The following is a 10,343-nucleotide window of genomic DNA, read 5'->3' as shown; positions in this document are numbered from 1 at the left end:
GCGGGCAGGAGGGGCCGCGAGGTGGGGCACGGGCCAAGGCGGCGGCGCGGCCGTCAGGAGCGGGGCCCCTCCATGCCGCCGGGGGAGGGCCGGGGCCGGGGCCGGGGGCGGGTCTCGGCCGGCGAGGGGGGCGGTGGCCGGCCGGCCGGGTCGGTGGCGTCGTCTTCCCGGGCCGGGGGCGGGGCGTGCCCGCGGCGGCTCCTCCCCCTGGGCTCCGCGCCGGCTCTGGGAACTCGGGTGCGGGTGGGGGCAAGCGAACGATGGTGTCCTCCTTCCGCCTCCCTCTCTCCGTCGTCCGCGCTGAGCCGGGGCGGCGGTCCCTGAGCGGTTCCCTCGCGAGCCGGTGAGGACGGAGCGGCTGGATAAGGAGGTGGAGCGGCCGGGCCGGGCGGAGAAGGTTGCGGGTTCCGCGCACCAAACCTCCACCAATCAGCGCCGCGAGCCAACGGTGACGTCGCTCTTCCCCGCCCCTGAGGCGGCCTTTCGCCGGGAAGCCACGCCCAACTGCTGGCCGGCCGCCTCTCTCTCAGCGGCTTCCGCGCGGTCCTAAAGGCTGATTTTTAACGGGGTCGTGTGGGGAGGACGCGGGCTGGGACCGTGGGACGGCGCGAGGGGGGCCCGGGCGCTGCGAAGAGCGTGCGAGGCCCACGTGAGCGGAGGGACGCGGCTGCTCTCACCTTTCCCGAGGGCCCTGGCCTGGCTTTGGACTCCTGACTCTCTGCTTTGCCAGCTGCCGCCCCACCTCCGCCAGCGGTGCCCCGGCTGCCTGCGCGGCCGGAGCGAACGCTTCCCGAGAGCGGGGGTTTCTCCTAAGTGAGCGCGCCGGCCCCGGGACGAGCTCGTTCGAATCCTCACCGCCCGGTGCACTTCCGCAAAGCCGGCTGGGTGCTGTCTCCCACCTTGTGAAACTTTGCCGGGAGCCTCGGGGTTCACGCTGTGTCGCGCACCGGGGGCTGGGTCCGGACGCGGGTGGCGGCGCTGGTTTGCGGCACACCCAGGCTGCAGGCACCGTGCGCAGGTGGGGACGCACGGCCAGGAGGTGCGCACTGCGACCGGGCGGAGGGGTGCGCTGCTGGGAACGTCTGGTCTGAAATGCTCTGTGAAAATGCTTTCCTGGGCACTTTAGGAAAAGTCTCTCCCTTCCCCGCCCTCAAACCTGTATCTTTCGGGAATTATTGATTTTCTAAATGACATTAAGGTGTCTAACCCATTTTGAATCCCTGTGTTGCGGTAAATGTCATGTGAATGGAGGAATTTATTAAGCTACCAACTTGACAGGCTTTAAACTTTTTAAAAAAAGTTTTGTTACGTTTTTCAGATTTAGGCTTCCAAGATGTCTATACCTCGCACTGTTGCTTTTTTTTTTTTTTTTAAGCAACATAGTCCAAATTTTTAAAACTCAGCTGGATCTTTTGAGGGTTAATTAAAAAGTGGGTTAAAAAAATCCTTAAGGCTTCTAATTTAAATTAAAATTCCTACTACAGCTATGTAGTAGGAGTATGCAGAAAGATAAGAATCGCACTGTAACACTGCCTTGGTGCTGGGACATCTGTTGGAAGAGCATATGCTGAAAACTCCCTTCACCTCACGAGTTTATGTCCTAACAGGCTCATTCACAGTTCAGTAAAAGGGTGAATTTAAGCCTGAATCAGTTTCAGGGATGAAAAGGAAACAGGGAGAATTATTATTTGCAACACATTTTAGGTTGACAAAATATATTAAAGTCATTCTTTCCTGTAATTTGCAGTCTTTCGATGTAATTTACAAACAAAAAAACTTTATTATGAGGACTTTTATTAACAGTCATTGCCCCTTTTTGCTGTCACCCTCAACTTCCCAGCGGTCTACTCCTGTCTCATCTCCTATTCCCACTTTTCTTGTGCTAAGGTTGGAATACTTTAGGCAACTAGTAATAATATTAATCTTGCTAGATATTCGCAGGTTGATAGTGAGCCATCTGTCTAGATCTGTATATTTAGTGAGCAAATAAATGCTTTACCTCCAAGTTGATTTTTTATGTTATTGATTGATTGATTGACACAGTCTTGCTCATTTTAATTGATTGATTGACATAGTCTTGCTCTGTCGCACAGACTGGAGCACAGTGGCACCATCTCAGCTCACTGCAAGCTCTGCCTCCTTGGCTCAAGTGGATTCCCCTGCCTCAGCCTCCCAAGTAGCTGGGACCACAGGCACACAACACCACACCTGGCTAATTTTTTGAATTTTTTTTGTAGAGACAAAGTCACACCATGTTGCCCAGGCTGGCAAATTGAGTTTCATATGTGACCCAGTCAAAGGGTCATTTTCCTTGGCAACAAGAAACCATTTGGTATGAACTCTCCACAATACTTGATGCATAAATTTTACACCAGAATTCAAATGTATAATCAATAATGATTACTTGTGTGTTTCTATCTTTGGCCAACATTAAACAATATAGTGATCAAAGCTCGTACACATAAGTGACACATACCATGACTTAATGATTCTGGTTATCCACCAACTGGGCAATTGGTTGTTTATCTCCCTCTCTACACACTGACACTCACTAGGAAGCCTTAGTGGGTTTTTGCATGCTGTCATAAGTGAGAGAACACATTCAGTAAGAGTGAAAAAGCATTAGTGCTTTTGAGAAAGGGGCCCAGATGGAAATCCCAGTGTAAGATGCGAGTCCCAGTGTAAGATGTGAGTTGTCACATTGGGAAACCTACCCTTATGGTTCTAATAAGACTCTCTAGAAAGGGATTCCTCTTACCCAGCCTACCTACTGAGAACGCCTGCTCTAGATTCTCTGCTATTTTATATATTCCCTGTGTAATCAAATCATGTGGGCCAGATCATATTGTGATAATGGTGAGTTTGTCATTGTATCCAAATCTTTTATAAAGAAATACATCCTGTAAAAAAAAAAAAAAAATCCTCAGGGTGCTCTCTTTGGTAGCACATATACTCAAATTGGAATGACACAGAGAAAATTAGCATGGCCCCTGCGCAAGGATGACACGCAAATTCGTGAAGCATTCCATATCTTTAAAAAGTCCTCAGGACACAAAGTATGATTGTCTCTTGTCCCTAGATGATATATATATATTTAACTTCCCACACTACACTGATGTACCTAGACGATGTTTAATGCACATTCAGTATATTGTTTTATTTCCCTCTTTAATAATGAAAGGTGGTATTATTCATATACCATGCCATACCGTAATATAGTTGGATAATATATTATCCAAATATTTATATGTAACCAGAAAACTGATTCCAAGTGAAGGTTTGGATGAAGGTGCAAATGATGGAGGAGACTTTGCAACCCTCCTTTCTGCAGCTGGGTTGCTGCAAGACATTTCACCAAAACCACAGATAATTGGGTGGTTCAGGGAAGCCTGATATACTAAAACATATCGACTGTAAAAAGGATGCCCAGATGCATCCACTTCTACTTCAGACATCTTAAAACAGTCTGATTCATATCAAGAATTTGTTCCCTATCAGACCCCTCACCTATTATGACTCCCTGTCTGTTTCCCCCATTAGAATGTAAATATCTTAAAGTCACTGACCATGTTTTATTCAATATTACGTTTTCTCATCTGGCACACAGTAGATGCTCATCCAAGTTTGTTTGAATGAATGAATGAACGATGCTCTCAAAACCAAAAGTAAAGGCCAGAAGCTCCTGGGTCACATGAAACCTTGTTCCTACCTAGTAGGGAAAAAGAAAACATGTCTCAGCATTTTCAGACTAGCCCTGAGATTCACTCCAGCTGAATTGGCTGAGGTTCTATGTCTGTTCTTGATCAATCTCTGGGGCCAGGGCAGTGAGTCAACTTCTTCAGAACCATATGGGTCCCTTCCAAGGAAATCCAGGGCTGTTGGAAGGGGGAAGAAAAATATGGATGCAGGGAGGCACCAACATATGTCTGATATCATTGTACTTTAATCTGTAGTTTTGATCATTTTAATTGCCATGGGTCTAAGCTACCTCAAAAATAAATTTTTGTTTAGTTAGATCACATACAGCATTTATTTTAAAAGAGATGTTAAATATTAAACTGTCTTTAAATATTACACTTTCAAAGCTGATCTAAAGATCTTGGTGCAAAACACCGGTAAGTTATTTGCAGATATACAACCTAAGGAAAAAAACAATTACATATTAAAATTAAAAAAATAAGTTTTTGTAACGCTTAAAAAAATGCCCTGACAGAGTTGAGATAGAAATTACTGGTGTTGTCACTGTAAGAAGTATTTCCATTGGTCACCTGGGAATCCATGCCCAATACCGTGCTATATGGCATCTTTTCTGGAAGACTAGCCTTGGATTGAATTCACAGTCTCCCTGGAGTTGTGGTTCCATTTGTCAGAAAGATTCTTAGGGATTTAGACTGGCCAAGCTGTCATGTTCTCACGCTCATACATTTGAAATTTTTGGAAAAACCATAAAACCCACCACTCTTTGGAGACCGTCCAGAAGTCAACTTGATTCTCAAATGGTTTGGTTTGGAAAACTGTTAGGCTACTTGTGTTAAAAATTGAAGAACTAGCTGGGCATGGTGGTGTGTGCCTGTAGTCCCAGCTACTCAGGAGGCTGCAGCAGGAGGATCACTTGAGCCCGGGAGTTTGAGGCTGCAAGTGCTCTATGAGTGCACCTTTGGAGTGCCACCATACTTTAGTTGGACAACAAAATGAAACCTCATCTCTTATAATAAGAAATGAACTGGCTGATGATGGGTACTTGCCAGGGCAGACCACCTTAACTAAGCCCCTGGGGTTCTGTGGGACCTATGCAAATAGATCTTCTGCTCAACTGTTCAAAAAGGCAAGGGCTGTCCCCCTCAGAAAACAACACTGACTTCCAGAGACCCTTGGAGAGATGGAAGTTTTTGAAGATTGGCTTGCTAGATAGAAAAATAACCAATGCTCCATCAGTGTTCTCTTGATTGGAATTTGCTGATTCATGTTTCTTAAAATACATGATCACATCAAGTTTGCTGAGCTGTTGATTATCAACCCAGCCTCAATTCAATGGCTCTTACCCTTTAGCTTTCTTAAAGGAAGCTTGATTTTATTCAAGTATTTAAGCTTCTCCCAAAGACCCTGTGTGGCTTGAAGGTCACCTTTGCTGGAGCCATCGATAGGATAAATGTTTATCAGTAAAACAATTAGGAAATCCTGTACTTTTGCAGTTGATTCAGAATGATTTGGATGTGACAAGGGACACACGAGCTAGTTTTGGAGGGGCTCCCACTGGCCAAATCTGGCTACATTTGAGTTTCAAAAAGATAAAATGGTACCATTAAATAGAAAATCCAACTCCATAGGGATTCTCAAAGAGGTGGGGAGAGTGCAGAGAGAAAAAAAGAAAATAAAATGTATTTATAGAAGAATGCCAGCTAAAAAAAAATGTAGAAGGAGAGAATGAGGAAAATATAATTTTGCAATCACCAAATGTAATAATTGATTAAGGCATTTTCACCAGTGAGTGGGAAGTTGTTGAGAAATGAAACACATATTCTCAAAGCACCACCTCAGTTAAAAAGGAGAATAAGTTTTTTGTTTTTGTTTGAGACGGAATCTGGCTCTGTCGCCAGGCTGGTGTGCAGTGGTGCCATCTCGGCTGACTGCAACCTCTGCCTCCCAAGTTCACACGATTCTCCTGCCTCAGCCTCCTAAGTAGCTGGGACTACAGGTGCGCACCACCACGCCCAGCTAATTTTTGTATTTTCAGTAGACATGGGGTTTCACTGTGTTGACCAGGATGGTCTTGATCTCTTGACCTCGTGATCTGCCTGCATCAGCATCCCAAACTGGTGGGGTTACAGGTGTGAGCCACTGTGCCCAGCCTAGAAGAGGTACTTTTACACGGGTATATATGATAAATAGCACCTCAACCATGTGGTCACAATTATTGTCAGCAATAATGGGACAATGTAATATTTTCTTACCCATGTCCTAGATGCTACTGGAAGTGTACACTACTTGTAATATTCTTGCCAAAATGTTTATGCTGAATCTAATCATGGGGAAGTAAGACAAATCTGGACTGTGGAACATTTTATTAGACAACTGGTCTGAATCTTTAAAAATATAAATGTTGGCCAGGTGTGGTGGCTCACACTTGTAATCCCAGAACTTTGGGAAGCCGAGGTCAGGAGTTTGAGCCTAGCCTGGCCAACATGGTGAAACCCCATCTCTACTAAAAATACAAAAAATAAGCCAGGCATAGTGGTGGGCACCTGTAATCCCAGCTACTCAGGAGGCTGAGGCAGGAGAATCACTTGAACCCAGGAGGCAGAAGTTGCAGTGAGCAAAGATAGTGCCATTGCACTCCAGCCTTGGTAGCAAGAGTGAAACTCTACATAGAAAAAAAAATGTCATGGCCAGGCATGGTGACTCACACCTGTAATCCCAGCACTTTGGGAGGCCAAGGCAGGAGGATGGCTTGAGCCCAGGAGTTTGAGACCAGCCTGAGCCGCATAGGAAGACCCTGTCTTTACAAAAAATAAAATAATCATCTGGGTGGGGTGGCCCATGCATGTGGTCCCAGCTACTCAGGAGGCTGAGCTGGGATGATTGCTTGAGCCTTTGTGGTCAAGGCTGCAGTGAGTTGGGATGGTGCCACTTTCACTTCAGTCTAAGCAACTGAGTGAGACCATGTCTCATTTGAAAAAAAAAAAAGTCATGAAAACAAGTTCAAGCAGAAGACTGATTATTCAGACGTGACTACCAAATGCAACTCAAAATCTGTGATTAGATCCCAGATTTTTTTTTAAAACCTCTAAAGGCATTTTTGGAATAATTAGGTAAATTAATTAAAATTTTAATATGAGCCTCTGATTACCCACTGTCGTTGTATCAATGTTAACTTTCTTAGATGAGATAATAACTTTGTGGTTATCTGGAAAATGTCTTTGTTTCCCATAGACACATGCTGAAACACTGAAGGATGAAATGTCATGGTATCTATGTCTTATTTTCAAATGGCTCAGAAAAAAAATGTTACAGAGAAATAAAGTGAATGTGGCAAAACAATAATGGGCAAATCTAGGTGAAGATTATATGTGTGAACATCATACTATTTTATATTTCTGATTTGCTTTTTCATAAAAGTAGAAAAGGTAAAGTAGAAGTAAAAGTACAGTAGAGAAGTGATCACAAAAACATCCACAGGATGAATAAAAAAATAAAACTATATTACATGAATGCTGTTGAACACATTTAAAGTTGTTTAACTGGTTTTGTAAATGGGATAAAACATTAATCAAACTCCCTTTAGAATTATACCTAAAATAGAATAATAAGATTTATGAAGGGAACTTAAAAGCTTAATGGATAACTGGTTTTCTGAATGTGTTACCTCCATATATTGATATTTCAAAAAATTAGAGAGTGAAGCTGGTTACAATCAACTTGTAATGGCTTGCAGAGTCAGACAGCGTTCCAAGAGTCAGTGTGACAGTGTGTTCTGATGGAAACCTAAGACAGCCAAGTCCAAGCAAGGTCATCCTCAGACAGAAATGCTCCTAAAAAAGGCTGCAAAGCAATCACACTGGAACGGAATGACGTGAACTCATAGTGGAGTTCCTTATAAGTGAATTCTCTTATTTAATGAATGCTTGGAATCTAAAGTAGGGGAAATTGACAGTGTATACATTTATTAAGGTTGATGCAGCACCTTTCAGTGTTAACAGCTACTGTATCTGGTGGACATGGCTTTTCATCATCAGAAAGACCTTCTCTGTCCTGGAGAAGAGTTAGTTCTTTGGGCTTCTCCCTTATCCTCAGGAAAAATCTCTGAGATCACTAAATTTTCTTTCTCTGATTCTGATTCAGAGCCAAATAACCTTTTGATTAGCAACTCACTTTCCCAGTGTCTTCATGCTGGGAAACAGGATACTCTAGGGAAAGAGAGATATATAACCCACTCGCAGGAAAAAAGATGTTCCACTTGGTAAATAAAACCACTGACATTCTGGTGTATCAGTTCCTTGCAAATTTAGTCAGAGGGGGTCACCCCCCAAGCCAAATTTTATCAACTTGGAATAAACAAGTAAGATCACCTATGTATGATGATTTAAACAGCCTGTTGTTCTTGTATTTTGACATCATTTTAATTTGTACATTGTTTAAACTTCAGTAACTACTTAGATCCCAAACAATACCATTTCAAGGATACTGTTCTTCCTTATTTTTTTAAAAAAGAAAAAAGCTTGAAGGAATTATAGAAAATAAATTCTAGGCCGGGTGCAGTGACTCACACCTATAATGCCAGCAGTTTGGGAGGCCAAGGCAAGTGGATCACTTGAGGCCAGAAGTTTGAGATCAGCCTGGCCAACATAGCAAAACCCATCAAAATTAAAAATACAAAAATTAGCCAGGTATAATGGCAAATTTCTGTAGTCCCAGACACTTGGGAGGCTAAAGCATGAGAATCGATTTAACCCAGGGAGGCAGAGGTTACAGTGAGCTGAGATCACATCACTGCACTCCAGCCTGGGTGACAGAGCAAGACTCTATGATTTTAAGTATTACTTATGAACCTTAGAGGGCTGGCTACAAACCTTATGTAAAAAAGTAAATACATATTAAAGACTTTTACTTAAGTCCCATAAACAGCTGATTGCTTTTTTAAAAACATACTTTTAAAACAAAAAATGATGTTTAAATTATGATCAAATAAATGGTGAATTTCTTTAGTTCATTTCAAAATTGTTCAACTAAAAACCAATTTGTTTATAATGTAGAAATATATTTGTATTCTTTTTCATTTTTTCAACTGGTTATAATGGAGTTATGTGGATACAATCTAAGCAAATTCAATTAAACCACACTGTTACATTATTCTCAGAGCGTATCCACACATCAGAACACTAGTTTTATAATCTGACTATTCTTGAAATATTCACAAATATTAATTTTACTATTAATCCTCAGGTCAAAGTTCATTTTTCTTGCATGCAATATTTGTATTTCAAATGTTCCATCAACATTTCCAACTTTTAAAATTTTCATCGTAAGTATCAAACACCTTGCTGGTTTTTTTTTTTTAGCTCTTATTACCCAGGCTGGAGTGCATTGGTGCAATCTCAGCTCATTGCAACCCCCACCTCCCAAGTTCAAGCAATTCTCCTGCCTCAGCCTCCCAAGTAGCTGGGACTACAGGCATGCACCACCACACCCAGCTAATTTTTTGTATTAAGTAAAGATGGGGTTTCATCATGTTGGTCAGGCTGGTCTCGAACTCCTGATCTCAGGTGATCCACCTGCCTTGGCCTCCCAAAGTGCTGGGATTACAGGTATGAGCCACCATACCTAACCACATCTTGCTGTTTTAAAACAGCAAACTATCCTAGTTTGCTGGGAGGTTTTTTTTTTTCTTTTTTTTTCATGAATGGGTATTGGATTTTGTGCAGTGATTTTTCTGGGTCTCAACATTGAGATGTTGAGATGATGCTTTTTCTGGCTATGTGCTTTATTATATGATGTATTATGATAACTGATAATTCAGATGTTAAACCAACCTTGCATTCCTGGGATAAGTTCTACATGGTAATAATATAGCATTCTTTTTGTATGTTGCTAGGTTCAGTTTGCTAATATTTTGCTGAGAATTTTTGCATTTAACCTCATGAGGAACATGAATCTGCAATTTTCTTTTGATGTCTTTGGTTTTAGTATCAGGTTATTACTGGTCTCATAGAATGAGTTGGGAAATATTCCTTCCATCTCTGTTTTATGAGTTTATGAAGGATCATATTATGTATTATTGAAATGATTTATAGAATCTTCCAGTGAAAACAACTGGACCTGGGATTCTTTTCATGTGGGAAGACTTAAAATTACAAATTCAACTTCTTTACTTGATATAGATCTATTCAAAATTTATATTTCTTGTTGAATCAATATTGACAACTTTTATGTTTCTAGGAATTTGTCCATTTCATCTAGTTGTCTAATTGGTTAGCATAAAGTTTTTCATAGTACTCTCATACAACTCTTTTTGTTTCTGTAAGGTCAATAGTGATGTCTCCTCTTCCATTATTTTTGGTAATTTGTGTCTTAGTTTTTTTCTTCATCAATCTATATAAAGTTTTGCCAATATTTTGATCTTTTCAAAGAACCAACTTTTAATTTAATTGATTTTTCTTATTGCTTTTCTGTTCCCTGTTTCATTGATTTCCTCTTAGATCTTTATGATTTCCTTCTTTCTGATTGCTTGGGGTTTGGTTACTTTTTTCTAGTTTATTAAGATGAAAGTTTAGGTTTTGATTTGAGATTATTATTCTTTTCTATTGAAGCCGTGATTAAAGGTATAAGTTTTCCCCATATATCCTGTT

The 10,343-nt window shown here is 41.7% G+C and overlaps 1 non-coding gene across 1 annotated transcript; it reads left to right on the top strand.

The window, feature by feature from the left end:
* The first annotated feature begins 2,928 nt into the window (after positions 1-2,928).
* LOC116561874 lies at positions 2,929-3,035 on the top strand. The gene has a single exon (XR_004273645.1). It is a non-coding gene; the product is annotated as a U6 spliceosomal RNA (small nuclear RNA).
* The last annotated feature ends 7,308 nt before the right edge of the window (positions 3,036-10,343 follow it).

Source organism: Sapajus apella, unplaced genomic scaffold (genome assembly GCF_009761245.1).
Source record: "Sapajus apella isolate SASKATOON/1434 unplaced genomic scaffold, GSC_monkey_1.0 scaffold30, whole genome shotgun sequence".
NCBI classification, from domain to species: domain Eukaryota; kingdom Metazoa; phylum Chordata; class Mammalia; order Primates; family Cebidae; genus Sapajus; species Sapajus apella.
Note: the sequence above shows the minus strand (reverse complement) of the source record. Positions and strands in the feature narration are given on the sequence as shown.